Source organism: Dreissena polymorpha, chromosome 7 (genome assembly GCF_020536995.1).
Source record: "Dreissena polymorpha isolate Duluth1 chromosome 7, UMN_Dpol_1.0, whole genome shotgun sequence".
Taxonomy (NCBI): Eukaryota; Metazoa; Mollusca; class Bivalvia; order Myida; family Dreissenidae; genus Dreissena; species Dreissena polymorpha.
Genome location: NC_068361.1, coordinates 83,712,501 through 83,728,938, shown reverse-complemented (window position 1 = coordinate 83,728,938; position 16,438 = coordinate 83,712,501). Strand labels below are relative to the sequence as shown.

Below are 16,438 nucleotides of genomic sequence, written 5' to 3'. Positions count from 1 at the left end.
ATGACATAAGCGCCGCTGGCCTCTGGCCAGTGGAGCTAAAATTGTGAAACATTTGAATTGATTTTATATCAAAATAAGACGAATTGCGTATCTCCTGCATGTGTTGTTAGAATTTTAAAGAGGCACCTTGGCAAAACCTTCACAAAGATTTCATTAGTAAATGACGAAATAATATATTGGACTGTTCCATTTTTTAGAAAGTAAAGCGTTGAAAGAATATCTAAATTATAATTTCGTTTTTATTAAAGGTTTACAAATGGAAATTTTTCATTGATGCCAGTCGTAACTATGGATAAACACTTCACCATGAATGGATGATGTCCACAGTGAACATTTTTTTTTAATTAACATGTTATTCAATGAAAAACTGTGACAACTGTTGACAATTAACTATTCTAGTATTTAAATCCATTTTAATAATGTGGAAGTTCTTTTAAGTGAAATTTTTAAACGATAGTGAATCGTGTTTAAGATTAAATTTGAAATAGGTTTAAAAAAAAAAAATTTGTTCGAAAGTGTGAGTTTTAACGTACTTTAGGGGGGGGGGATATTTTGTGACAGTTTGTGACGTGGGGGTAGGGGGGGATTAAAAATGGTAAAAAAGCGTGACATACTTAATAGACGGCCCAATGGCCGCCAGGTGGCGGGGCATTTTTTCTAATATGGCTTTAGTAAAACCTTGTTAGCGCTCTAGAGGCCACATCTATTTTCCGATCTTCATGAAACATGGTCAGAAGATTTTTCCCAATGATATCTTGGACGAGTTCTAAACTGGTTTTTGTTTCTTTAAAAACATGGCCACCAGGGGGTGGGGAATTTTTCCTTTTGAGGCTTTATATGGCTTTAGTAACACCTTGTTAACACTCTAGAGGCCACATTTATTTCCAATCTTTATGCAATTTAGTCAGAAGATTGGTTTTATTGATATCTTGGATAACTTCGAATACGTTTACATTTGCTTAAAAAACATGGCTGCCAAGGGGCGTAGCATTTTTCCTGATATGGCTATAGTAAAATCTTGTTTTCACTCTAGAGGCATTTATAGTCTGATTATCATGAAACTGGCGCAGAAGATTCATCAGAATAATATCTTTGACGAGTTAAAAAATGATACCGGTTGGTTGAAAACATGGCCGCCACGGGGGCGGGGCATTTTTCCTTATATGGGTATAGTAAAACCTTGTTAACACTCTAGAGGTCACATTTATTTTCCGATCTTCATGAAACTTGGTCAAAAGATTGTTCACAATGATATCTTGGATGAGTTAGAAAATGGTTCCTGTAAAAACATGGCCACCAGGGGCGGGGCATTTTTTCCTTATAATGCAAGAGTGAAATTTTGTTAACACTCTAGAGGCCACATTTACTGTCCGATCTTCATGAAACTTGTTCAGAAGATTCAATCCCGATAATATCTTGGACGAGTTCAAAAATGATGCCGGTTGGTTGAAAAACATGGCTGCTAGGGGGTGGGGCATTTTTCCTTATATGGCTATAGTAAAACCTTGTAAACACTCTAGGGGCCACACTTATTTTCCAATATTTATCTTCTTTAATCTCAGGTGAGCGACTTTGGGCCTTTCGGGTCCTCTTGTTTTAAATTTGTAAACTCTGTTATTGTATGGATGCATGTATATTTTAAGGTTTATGCAATTTCTCTTTTAGACATTGTATGTGGATGCTTTCAATAAATTCATAATAAATTATGTACATGCCATTTCTTATTTTCTACTTGTAAGCTGATTAATCGATAATAACTAATGGTTTATGCAATTGCTCTTTTAGACGTGCGTAGATGCATTCCTCATAACTTACAGTTTATGCCATTACTCTTTAACACCTTGTAAGTGAGACATGTACGTGAAGATATTTTTAATAATTGATGGTATATGCCATTTCTGGTGTAGACTCTGTACGTGGACCCAGAGTTGATGCTGTGTGACTGCCCAGGTCTGGTGCTTCCTTCGTTTGTCACCACCAAGGCTGACCTCGTGGTCAGTGGGATCCTGCCTAAAGATCAGATGAGAGACTACATACCTCCATCACAATTGGTATACCTTGGTCGAATAGTCATTGCTATTGCTAATTAAGATTTTCATTTTTCACTAGTGTAGCTTATTCAGACTTTCATTGGCAACAGTATTGCTTGTTCAGAATTAAATTTTTTTACTTGTATAGCGTATTTAGATTTTTATTTTGACTGGTGTAGTTTGTTCAGATTTTCATTTGTCACATACATGTATAAATATAGCTCAGAATTTATTTTTTCACTGCGGTAGCTAGTTTTGTTTTGATGTTTTAGTAGCTAGATTACAATTTGTCACTGCATGGTAGTGTTAGTTCAGAGTGTATTTGTCACTGGTGTAGCTAGTTTAGATGTTAAGATGTCTATTTTTCACTCTGTATAACAAGTTCACATTTTCATGTGTGACAAGATATTTTGGGACAACTATTAAAGCTGTACATAATTTACAGATTAAAGCAGTCCTTTCTTTTAGGCTTTTTTGTCCAAAATGTTGGTACAAAAATGTCTTCTATAATGGACAAGGTTATTCTGTCACTTCTGGTTTTTACTGTTTTCTTTCTCAAATAAAATCAATGGTAATGTTTCACATAATAATTCAGCACAATATCAATATTTGTGCTGATAATGGTATGTCCTGGTATCTATTGATTTAAGAGGATTTTAGTGATTATTTTGTTTATCCATCCTTAATAGTTTAATTGTTTTGTCTAGCTTCAACAATGCATATAATTACACCCATCTCGTAGTAACCTTAATCAAATATGTATTTGCAAGTTCAATTGAATTAAAATGGACTTTGAAGTATAAACATATGAAGAAAGTGTTGATCAAATACAGTGTATGTGGCTGAAATGGCGATATGCTACCAGCATAAAACCAGAATAGACTACGAGTGAGACTGTTCAGGTTTTATGCCGTTTGCTGCTCAGCAGTACCTAATGGTTTGAAATGAAGCCTTAACAACTTAAATATAGTAAGATAAGCCTTAAATTAAATGTGATTTTGAAAGGGACTTGAAAGGTATATTTCAACATTTGTCTTTTATAACGCTGACGCTTTTTACCCTAGCTGGGTGAGAGGCTGCCCCGCTGGGTGCTTGAGACCACGTACGGTTTCAACCTACCGGCCCCTGGAGAGGGGGAGGACCCCCACAGACCCTCCAGAGTGTACGAGCTGCGTAATACATATTGAGGTAGAACACGTTCATGTATTGACTCAAATCTCTTTTTGTAAGGTTAGTATTGCTATCTTTTATCTTGTGGTTGAAGTTATGGTAATCTAGCAAATGCCCTGTTGATTGAAGGAATATTAATCTTGACAATATAAGGTCATGTTTGAATCTCTGTAAAGGGGAATCAAAAATGAAATCATCAGGTCAAATCTTCAACAATTGATGTATGTGGTGAAGTTATGAATCAAAACACATGTCTTTCCATAATGTGTGCTCCTGATTAAAAAATTAACACCTGGTCAATAATTCAATGTAACTAAATAATTGACATTGAATTCAGCCCTTCGTAGTTTAAGACTACTCTTCACTTCATAGTTCACAAATTGTTTCCTATATAAGACATGCAAGGTTTTATGACAGAAAATGTTCTCTATTGTCATTCTTTACATAGATGGTGACGTCACTACGTTATTGTCACCTCTATACTAAGATGCATCACATTCCCCTGGTTTGGGGAATTATGCTTCCGCCAAAGTAGTTCTGCGTAGGAATGAAAATGTTAATAATTAAATAAATATCGTTTTTTATTGTGTGTTTAAAACGGAATTTTGTTAAAAGAAATGTTATTTTATTATGTTGAGACGTGATTTTGAATCTCTATTAAGAGTTTTAAGACTGATAGCGATTATCATAAGCACGAGTACCTGACCTACTTTCGCTTTCACTTTTCACTCGTAAAAGAAGTGCTACCCACAATTCCTTTCGCGTTAGTACACAGGTAAGTAAGACTGGTGTGTACACAATTTTATCTAGAGGATGTCTAGGTCAAGTTTGAATATGGGTCATGCCGGGTCAAAAACTAGGTCACGGGGTCACGTGGTGCGTTTTAAACATTGAACATGGGTTCCGCTCTCTAATTCAAGTAGTTTTCACCAGAGCTTCACCAAACTTGGTCAGAAGTTGTATCTAGACGATGTGTATTCAAGTTCGAACATGGGCCATGCCGGGTCAAATACTAGATCACGGGGTCACTTAGTGCGTTTTAAACATTGAGCATGTGGTCTGCTGTTTTTTGTGAAGACAACATGCAACATATTCTGTGTCAATGCGGCGTGTAGGGGTATTCGTCACTTCTGTGACAAAGCTCTAGTTATATCTTGGATGAGTTAGAAAATGGTTATGGTTGGTTAATAAACATGGCCACAAGAGGCGGGAGGCATTTCTTCCAAAAATGGCTTTAGTAAAAACTTATTAACACTCTTAAAGTCACATGTATAATCCAATCTTCATAAAACTTGCTCAGAAAACACTTGTTTTAATGATATATTTGATGAGATTGAAAAATGCAGGTCTGTTGAAAAACATAGCCTCTAGGGGGAGGGGAATTTATACTTTTTTGGCTAAAGCAAAACATTGTTAGCACTCTATAAGTTACATTTATAGTTCACTCTTCATGAAACTTGGTCAGAACATTTTTTCTAATGATATCATGGCCCTGCACAGAACATGTCAGTTCCTTCGTATCTAAGGTGAGCAACTTTGGGCCTTTCAGGCCCCGTTGTTTCACAATTTTTAATATTTTCTAGTAATTTTTCAAATGCCGAGCCCACTACACAAAGATGGAAAAAACTTGTTATGGTTAAAGCCCATCAAAAATTGCTGACAGTTATGGTATATGTTTACTAGGAGATGTAAATAAAACAAGATTGCCACAGCTTTCTGAGTAATAAAAGCATGCATTGTTGTTGGACCATCCAGTCATTAAGTTATGACAGAAAGATGGCTTTGGAAGAAAATTTATGCATCCTTCACATGGGATCTAACACTGGCAGCGGTATATGGGTCATCTTTTTTAGGATTTTTGATAAAATAAGTTTGGGAGTAAGTAGTATACTCCTCAATTTTGTCACATGATCACACTTTAAAAAAATGCTTCAAATATTCAATACTTTTGCCTGAGGTCCACTCATCTTTTCAATGTAGTAAATGGCCTAGTTATCAATATAATTGACAATTGATACGAAAAAATAATAACACTACATTTCGTGAAACATGATATGAAAGTAAACAGAAAAACTTTACTCATATATTTCCTGTGACAATTTTATCGTAGATTATTATGTCTTATGATAATATCAAAACTGTTAAAAACTCTCAACGAAGCTTCTGAAGTAAATTCTTTGGATATTCAAACTCCACAGGGCAAGCTGCTGTACTGCCACCCATCCCCGGATGTGGACTCAGAGGCGTTCAGCAAGTTTGAATAAAGGAGACCAGTCAAGACAGGCCCTGCTGGCAGTCGGGACCAGCCGGGGTCATCAGACAACACAAAGCCACTGCCGCCCAGCAAGATTGATGCAGATTTCTTTAGAAAGGTAAGTGATAATTGTATACATACATGATAAGAGTTTGTTTAAATAACCAAAATAACCAAAATGTAGTACATATAGATTTTTTTCATATATCACCTTGGCACAAAAAATATTCTTCCCAATGAAATCTTGGCTGAGTCAAACACTGGGTCATGTGGGATGAAAATATATGACAATATGCAGCGATTTTTTTTCCTTCTTTATAAAGTAACGGTAAACGGCACTTTCCCAATTACAAAAAAAACTACAAATTTCCCAATTGTTGTCCAAAAAATTCCCAATTTAAGGTAATTTTTTTTTGTAATTAAATGCAACATTTTGTTAATTTCCCTATGCAGCTCTATGGCTTAAACCTACGTAAATATATTATTGCCAGCTTGAAAACACTTAGTTATAGATTTTAAAGTATTTGGGAGCGTACAATGAAATACACAAATTTCCCAATTTGAGGTTTTCACGACTCGATTTTCCCAATTTTCAGGTTTTCACGACTCAATTTTTCCCAATTGGAATGATACGGGTACTTTTCCCAATTGGACATAAAAAACGCTGATATGTCAAATTACAGAAAAAGCTTGTGAACACACAAGAGGATACGATTATTGCCAAATCTCCATAAAACCTGGTCAGAACACGTGTTCCTATGATATCTTGGTGAATTTAAAAAATGGGTCGCATCGGGTGAATAAATTAGTCACTAAGTAAGATCAAAGAAAACGCTATTGAACATGATACTTTTTTCCCAATGTTCATGAAACTTAAGGCATATCATTTTTCTCTATTTAATCTAAAATTTGTTTGAAACTGGGTCATATTGCGTCAGAATCTATATCACTTGGCCAAATTGAAGAAAAGCTTGTGTACACTGTTCACAAAACTAAATGGCCTTGCTTTGACCATTTGATGTCATGATTTCCCTGATGTGTGAATTATGGTTCCTGTCTAATGAAAGACATGACCACAACACGATGGCACAGTTTTCCATATATGGATTACCAGAAGTTACAGTTAAGAAATCACATGTTTGATCCACTCGTTGTGCTATTTGCTCAGAACAAACACAAATAAGAGATTTGTTTGGAAATGTTTGTTGTTAAAAAACATGGCAGCAAAGTGTCAGGGCAGTTTTTCATGTAAGTCTATTGTGAAATCTTATGAGCACTTTCTGCTCAGACAATTGAGACCTTGGGACCTTTGGCCCTCTCGTGTATTTTGAGAGTATGTGCTGAAGAATTAATTATATATCTTTTTACCAGAGTTGCGACACCTTAAGGGTTTCGCAGGATGGAATGAGTGGGGAGATCAAATCAAATTGTAAACCGATTATTTCTACCAAAAAATTGGGTACGAAAAACATTTGGGTACGAAAAAAATAAATGGGTAAGAATAAAAAAATGTTGGTACGAAAACGTTTGGATACGAAAAAAAAATTGGGTACGAAAAAAATGGGAACGAAAAAATAATTGAGTACGAAAAAATTTGGGTACGAAAAATTTGGGTAGAAAAAAAATGGGAACGAAAAAATTTGGGTACGAAAAAAAATTGGGTACAAAAAATTTTGGGTAAAAAAAAAGAGTGGGTACGAAAAAGTTTGGGTACGAAAAAAAATTGGGTACGAAATAAATGGGTACGAAAAAAAAATTGGGTACGAAAACATGTGGGTACGAAAAAAAATTGGGTACGAAAAAAAATTGGGTACGAAATAAATGGGTCCGAAAAAAAAAATTGGGTACGAAAAAATTTGGGTACGAAAAAAATGGGTACGAAACAAAAATTTGGGTACAAAAAAAATTTAGAAGGAAAAAAATGGGTACAAAAACATTTGGGTACGAAAAACATTTGATTAAGAAAAATATTTGGGTACGAAAAAAATGGGTACGAAAAAAAATTCTGGGTACAATGGGTTCATGTTAAGGTTTTAGCATGGCAGACGCCGGTGGCGAAAAGACACTTCATGACACAATGAGCTTGCTATGACAAAACCTTTTGTCCGAAAACAGCCGAGCTCATATGCATAAATCAGTGAGTAATAGTACTTATACTCAATAAAAGCTAGGCACAGCGTATAAAATCAGAACCACTGGGCCGAATCTGCTGAAACTTGGTCGCATTATAGATTATGGTCCAAACAAGCTACAGAATGAGCGCTTCTGGACCTGACAGCGTAAAAAATTAACCGATAACGGACAGCACAAAATGGGTCATTTTGTAAAAAAAAAGAGTAAACTTTAAGTGGCATTTAATGACTTTAAGACATCAGAAAGTTCAAATGTTTCATAATCTGCACACTTCGACTTGTTTGTTTTTTTTACAAATTTAGAAGCATTTATCCTTGGGGTGTATATAAACCCTGTTATTCAATGTCAAAAATAGCTAAGCAGCAATTCCCCTTTAACATTATTCCTTATATTTAATTGTATTGTTTAAAAAGATAACTGTGTATATTTAATCATAATGGCTCCGTATTTCACACTTGATAGGCCACTGCTGGGGCTTGAACCCAGAACTCATCTCACATTGTAAGATGCATTTTTCAATTAAACTACAATGACTGTATCGTGTGAAGTGGAGCCAACATACGCCCACATAAGTGAAAAAATCATTACGTCGATATATTTGTCCTGGGCGTTTTCGGACATTGTCGCATAACTGTTTACAACAAAAGATGTATACATAGATAAATATACATACATGTAAATGGGGAAAAAATGAACCGTCTATTTTTTATTTTTGCTTCATATAAACACATTTCCTAGCCATGATTTAAAATTATATCATGTTGAAATCATTTTTAGACAGAATATTACTGAAACTGCAATAAACAATAAGATGGATAGATATAATGTTTAATTCTATCTTAATGTTTAATTCTATCTAGTACAATGAACAAATGTTCTTCCGATGCCATTTTCACTAAGGTATAGGTATTGAATCCTGATATATATACGACTAAAAATGAACATCTAAACAGCAGTATTTTACATGAAGAGTACTCACAAAACCACAACAATAATACTCGATGAATGGGCTGGCTGAAATCCGAAAAATATGTACACTACAATAACAAGACGTTAATACAAAATATGCACGTTAACATTATTCAAGATATGAAAGCAATATATCAAGGGATATAGGAAATATTTGGGGTGGTACGCACACTTTAACATAGAGTCAGTGTGCAAATTTCACTTTTGAAACCACTAGCCCGTTCGGGCTACCAGATGGAATTTTTCACTAGCCCGAACCAAAGTTTACTAGCCCGAACTGTTTATCACAAGTTTTTAAAATAAGTTGATATTTTTGCGGTTCTGGATAGATTTTATTGCAGGTAGGGTGTAATTGATAGGGATTGCAACTAACAGTTGATCCCAATTAACTGGAAATGTTATTATAATATTTCAATGACACAATACGATTATAATATTTATGTATGAGGATATTCGTCAATCAATACCTTACATGCAGTCAAGATGCAAAGGTATATATCCAGTCTGTAAATAATTTTAGATGTCAATTGTCCCAAATTTGAAATCCGAAACATTTAGCCGAAAGTCTGAGGCCGTATGATAAAGCGAATAGAGGGCAGTGTCTCCTCCCCCTAGCTTACTGTTCTTTTTTATAGTCTTTCTAGGTCCAATTCTGGTGAAAAATTATCAACCAGACCATCCGTAACATCGCATGTGTATTCATCATTCTAGATATTTTTTTATCAAGAATGTCGAAAATAAATTAAAATCGACAGATAATACCGTATCTGGAAACAACTGTCCAGAAACATATCAATGTCAGTCTTTGCACGTGAAATAAAATATGCATATCGTTTGACTGCCAAACTGAAAATCAGTAAAAAGTAACCAAGCAACTACGCTATCAATATATAATTTGGTTGACATATTCTATTAAAATATGATATTGCAATGTGTTAATTCGTCAATAGATCATTACAAATCCAAGATGGCGGACATTTAAAACATTTGTAGACTTGTATGGTTTTCTGAAAGTACAGCAAATTGAACAAGCTGGGTAGATCCGCATTTTATTCGCACGGTATCAAAAAAAAATGTCATTCAAACTCTGTCATGTCAACATAATCGGAAGGGTGAGGAAACGCGATACGAAGCTAAATAAACCCTCTAAGGTATGGTTCGAAAAATCAATAGCCCAATCGGGCTAGTACCCATGGAAATTCAGTAGCCCGAAACAAGATCAACTAGCCCCGGGCTAGTGTGAATTTCAAACACTGTAGAGTTATCAATAATATGCATATTCTACATGGAAAAAGTGTCATAATTCTTACGAAATGCAAGTGAAACAGTTGTCTGCTCTTGTATTTAGGTTGGGGACATGTTGGTTAAGAAATATGCAAAATATGGAAGCAATACGTCAAGGGACATAGGAAATATTTGGGGTGGTACGCAAACTATAACATTTGCCGGGGTCAGTAGGATAGCTCCACTTTATATATTTCATATATAATAGTCGAGCTAAAAAGTAAATAATTATACTATATTAATAAAAACAAGCTTACCTCAATCACAACTTTAATGCAATGCTTATAACAATAAAGTTACAATGATATTTCATTGATTAAAACTAACTTATTACTATTGGTTGCCCGCACTGGCAACCATCTTTAGTATTTTGGTTGCCCAGATAAAAAATAACGAGCCCAGAAATATGTACATGTGTATATTATACTTTCTTTTAATAAAATAATAGATAATTAAATAAATTTGCTGACATTGCACTACTCAATGTTTGATGTTTTATTATGAGCCTGAATTTGATCATTTCCTATTCCTAAATAATGAATGTTATTTAACTAGTATTGATCCATGGTGGTCAATTGTTATTCAATTTTTATTGCACTGAATTGTTTTAAGCTTTAAAAAAAAAAAAGTTGCCCGGCCGGACTATCAACTTTGGAAATTGAGTTGCCCAGGCCAAAGCTACTTGCCCTGGGCTCACGGGAAACCACTAATTTTCATCCCTGTATACCCTTTCATTTTCTGTTCTTCCATCCCATTCTCAAAATGAATTTTAAACCACAATACTTTATAATAACATTTGTATTGAATGCTGACCATATTATGACCCAAAAAACAATTTTACAAACCCATAATCCAGTCGCAGCGAGTTTTTTTATTATCCCCACACTTTTTGAAAAAAAGGTGGGGATATTGTGGTTATCTCCGCCGTCCGTCCGTCCGTCTGTCCGTCCGTCCTGGCCACTATCTCCTCCTACACTAAAAGCACTAGAACCTTGAAACTTACACACATGGTAGCTATGAGCATATGTGCGACCCTGCACTATTTGGAATTTTGATCTGACCCCTGGGTCAAAAGTTATAGCGGTTGGGGTGGGGCCGCGTCAGAAATTATCACTCATTTTTTTAGGTTATTTTACATTTACTTCTTTATTTCTACAACCGATTCACTTCAAATTGATACTGGACCTCTCTTATGACAATACGGTCAATCTCAACCATGCATGGCCCCATTCCCAACCCTGGGGCGCCACACCCACCAAAAATTTCCATTTACTATAATTTTTTCATTTCTACACGGATTCACTTCAAATTGATACTGAACTTTTGTTATGACATTAGGGTCAATCTCAACTATGCATGGCCCCAATCCCAACCCTGGGGCGCCCGCCCACATAGGCCACACCCACCAAAAAAATTCCATTTACTATAATTTTTTCATTTCTACACGGATTCACTTCAAATTGATACTGTACTTCTCTTATGACATTAGGATCAATCTCAACTATGCATGGCCCCATAACCAACCCTGGGGCACCGCCCACATAGACCACACCCACCCAAAATTGCCTTTACTATAATTTCTTCATTTCTACACCGATTCACTTCAAATTGATATTGAACTTCTCTTATGACAATACAGTCAATCTCAACTATGCATGGCCCCATTACCAACCCTGGGGCGCCCCGCCCACATAGACCACACCCACCCAAAATTGCCTTTTACTATAATTTCTTCATTTCTACACCGATTCACTTCAAATTGATATTGAACTTCTCTTATGACAATACGGTCAATCTCAACTATGCATGGCCCCATTACCAACCCTGGGGCGCCCCGCCCACATAGACCACACCCACCCAAAATTGCCTTTTACTATAATTTCTTCATTTCTACACCGATTCACTTCAAATTGATACTGAACCTCTCTTATGACAATACGGTCAATCTCAACTATGCATGGCCCCATTACCAACCCTGGGGCCCCGCCCACATAGACCACACCCGCCCAAAATTGCCTTTTACTATAATTTCTTCATTTCTACACCGATTCATTTCAAATTGATACTGAACTTCTCTTATGACAATACGGTCAATCTCAACTATGCATGGCACAATTACCAACCCTGGGGCGCCCTGCCCACATATGTCACACCCACCCAAAATTGCCTTTTACTATAACTTCTTCATTTCTACACCAATTCACTTCTAATTGATGATGAACTTCTCTTATGACAATACGGTCAATCTCAGCTATGCATGGCCCCATTACCAACCCTGGTGCACACCTAGGTCAAACATTCGGCGTGGGGATACGCGTCGGCCTCTGCCGCGCCATTTCTAGTTTAGTTTACCATTATCAGTGTTCTCTGTAAGACCGGCAGCGGGCCATTTCGCCGGTTACATTTACTCTAGACGCCAACTATTTTCCCAAAGTATATCAAGTAAAATGTCACAAATGCTTTAGTTTTACTGCATAGTTGCTGGCCATATAACTGGCTACTCAATTTTTTTTGGAAAACACTGAATTATGCATGACAAACACTAAATATTAAAATACATCTTAGATTTGTTTGTAAAATAAAATGACACTTTTAGCTTGTCTTCATTGAAATCCAAAGAGTAAAATAATATCATACGAGATAAGACAAAAATTGCGCTATCAATGGAATGGAAAATTAAAGTAAAAAAGCCAGAATTTACATAAATTTATGGTTGATAAACACAACAAGGTAAAGGTAGTTTGTGAGATATAATCATTATACAGTTAGTAAGGCTCCATTGGTCATTTTCGCCTCGGGTACTACATGTACTTACATGCACCTCAGGTACTCTTAAGTACACTGACATGTACCCTGGGTTCAATAAATATACTACAACGTACTGGTGAATTTTAACGCTAAATCGGTTGTTGTTGGCAAATTTGTAAAAATTAATTATGTTCACATTTATGTCAATTTTCTGCTAAACAGCCTTTATAGTATCTAAACGCATACTCAAAAAGCAACATGATGCAGATATTTTGAAAAAGAAGTTTGTTTAAGGTAAACAATATCATTTTACGGTAATCAGTAGCGTGTTTTACGACATCAGATTTTGGGCAGATATACAACTAGGGTACAGTCTAACATCACCGGGTACGTTTAAGTATATTTACCATACCCGGAGTACATGTAAGTATACTTTAGAGTACTTGGGGTACATGTAAGTAGAACCCGAGCCGAAAATGACCAATCAAGCCATAGTAAGTGAGTGATGGTGTATGGGATATACCTCCTCAGTAATTTCATACCATACGAGAGCTTCGCTGTTTGATCAGTTTCATCTTTTCCATTTGATATCATGAGTCAGAGAAAAAAAACTCAATAATGAAAAAAAAAAAGGTAAATAGAGGGACAAATGTTTTCTTCCCATTCATTCATTCAATTTAGATTTAATGATTAATTTGTCCAGTGTGAGTCTTTACATATACCAGGGGTTTTTTTTAGAGAAAGGGGAAGACGCTGGACGCTGGGTGAAAGGGGAAAAAAAGAGTGCGAAAGAGAGATATTAAGGGAAAAAATAAAAACTGTTCATTTCAATGTCTATAACTCATCAAAAGAGACTTGTCTCTGTCCTTTTTGTTCTTAAACACATTTAACAGGTATTAAAGTCAAAGTCCTTAATAAAGTTGCAGGTGTAGATCTAATAATGGGAAATGTTTTCAACTATATTTTTGTACTGGGGCCGGGGGACGATGTCAATTTTGTGATTTCAATTTCATGATGAATGGGTTGACGATCTTGATTTGCTACAGTATTGGAAGGGAAAGGAGCGGCAGCTGCCGATTGTCTACTTTCACTTTCACAATGTTCGATGTTGATTACCTCAGAATCCTGCTGGGTTATAACGGTTTTCGATGATTCTTACTTAAAAAATGCCTCGATGCGTTCAGTATCTTTTGAGTTCGAATGTTTTATTGTGTTTGTGTAAGAACGCTAATTGTGAGACATTTTTTTCTGTTTTCACGTTTATACCTCGGCTTGCACATAGCCCGGATGAAAATTCGACTGGTTTCCGGTAATTAATTGACGAAACACCCTTCTCGCGCAAGACCGGTATCCAGTAAAATAGTCACATGATAATTACGATTAGTTGCCCAGTTTACATGACGTTATTTAAGAGCTATATTTAGAATAACTGGGATTCCCAGATGTTGTGTGTTCGTCTGGAGAGAGAGAGCGCGAATTCGTTGTACATGGTGCAAATTGGATAATTGTCGAATGCCCCAAGGAAAAATAAACATTTCTTTGAGAGAAAATATTATATTTTGGTGAAAAATGATATTTTTGGTGGGGAAATTGTATTTTAAGGGGAAAAATTCTGGTAGGGGAAGACGCCGAATATCGGTGTCACTTTCTTAGTAAAAAAAACCCCTGTATACTGTTAATTTGTTAAACAGTTAAAACACAAGAGTTGTCCTTATATTATATAAGGACCACTGTCACACAATATCATTATAAAAAAATGATAATATTAGGACTGTAAAAATACATTCGAATTACTCGAATACGGCTGTGGATGATTCGTATTCGTTATTCGCCACCTCCCGAACCGAATATTTGACGAATACAAACAACGTGGTTCGAGTTTGAAAGTTTAATCATCTTACCTTACAAATGAATGTTCATACAATTAACCCCTATATTTAAATGTTCTTCTCCTAATTCCGGTGTTTTTCATCATGTTTACCCCACCCACTATGTTACACAGTGAGATTATCAACAAAAATGGCGGGAACCGGTTAAATATTTACGACATTGAAATGAATTGAAAAATCTTTCGTAGTTGTTTAATGTTTATTTAGGTAAATACGAATGATTTGATGCTTAAACATATACACAAAGGATAAGCAGATGCAATTTCTTTTTTGTTTATCTTTACGACAATGATTGTGCAACTTATCAACAAACATGGAGCCTTGCACAAGGAATGCTATTGGTATCGTTGACATGCCTGCCAAATACACGTTGTTTGTCTGGCGCTACTTTGGTTTCCCCAAAAAAGACGATGAGACGATGACAATTTGCAGTGTTTTGTTATTTCAAAGTGTTATATGTCATATTTTCAGTATGCAATGATACTCAATTAATCAAATTGACAAATACACATAGTTTCATACTATATAATGTCATGTCAAGTTGTCAGTATTACTTTTGTTCATTGAAATTCATATTCACGAATAAATATTCATATTCGCTACCCTGTATTCCTGATACGTATCGTATTCGTCACCTAGTGTATTGGTTACAGCCCTAGATAATATAGGCATATGATATGGCCGTAATCAACTTTAAATAAAAAATAATTACGAATATCTTTAAACTGAAACCTTTTTTATAATAGACTTGTTTTTTTCCTCAATCATTACTAGCGATAGCTGTTTTGTCACAAATTAGAGGAATTTGCAATGCAAATGGTCAGTATTTTAATTAGAGGAATTTGCAATGCAAATGGTCAGTATTTAAAAAAGTGTGCAACTCATTTTTTCACATTTTTGAACAGTTAGCGACTTTTTTTTTCTCACAAATTTGAACAGTTTGAGACTCATATTTTCACAAATTTGAACAATGCTCAATAAATTATTTTCACAATTTCCAACAGTCACAAGTCAAATTTGTTCACAATTTTGAACAGTGTGCAACTTATAGGGGACAAAAATATTTCTAAACTGCACTCGTCTTGCAGGACGAGTGCATTTAAATTTGCACTCGTCCTGCAAACACATGCACTCGTCCTTGAATATGTGTGAAATAAATTTTTCAAAGGGCTCATATGACTAATAAAATTGCCTATATCACTGCTAAAATGCTGCTTACTCAGTTATTCATGCCAGCTGATCAAAAAAGAAATGTTAAGCAGTGAAATAAGTTCTTTATGAGGAACACAAAATAAATTAATGAAGACTGCTGTTTTACTTTTTCTAATGCTTGCGTGATTTCTGTTTCGGACGTTTGAACATCAACCCCCCCCCCATCCCTTTAAAGAACGCTCAAATGTCAGATATTTTTCGGACGAAATTCAGACTAGTTATAAACTGTACTCTGCAGTTAAATAATTCTTTAAAAATCAACACTTACAGTGAATGCAGTTGGATGGTTCCCTGTCAACATTGACACCAACATTTACATGTACTCGGGACTTAGTCTCGCATAACAATGCGCACCTGTTGTATGAAATTTACAATTACTATTTCCAGTTCATTCTCGTTCTACTTTCGGAATAGATATGCTTTAAGAAAATGATTTTATTTAATTATTTACGGGTCCTAAAATACATATTTTAACATCTGCTTTTCCTCTTGTCCTGTAGGACGAGCGCTTTAGGGAAATTCACTTGTCCTTATAAAGTTTTCACTCGTCAATATGAGCGGACGAGTGGAATTTTTGTCCCCTGACTTATTTTTCCATAATTGTCTAGATCGCGAGGCTCATTTTTTACAACCTTCAACATTGTGCGACTCATATTTCACAATTTCCAACATTGTGAGACATTTTTTTTTACAATTTTCTAATGTTTGCGACTGATATTTTAAGAATTTTAAACAATGCGCGACTCATT

The 16,438-nt window shown here is 35.5% G+C and overlaps 1 long non-coding RNA gene across 1 annotated transcript in view; it reads left to right on the top strand.

The window, feature by feature from the left end:
- Window positions 1–2,878: 2,878 nt before the first annotated feature.
- LOC127838101 (uncharacterized) overlaps window positions 2,879–16,438 on the top strand; it is a 30,964-nt gene continuing 17,404 nt past the window's right edge. Inside the window, exons 1-2 of the long non-coding RNA XR_008029663.1 lie at window positions 2,879–3,218; window positions 5,399–5,572. This is a non-coding gene — a long non-coding RNA (uncharacterized LOC127838101). The remainder of the gene's footprint in view (window positions 3,219–5,398; window positions 5,573–16,438) is intronic.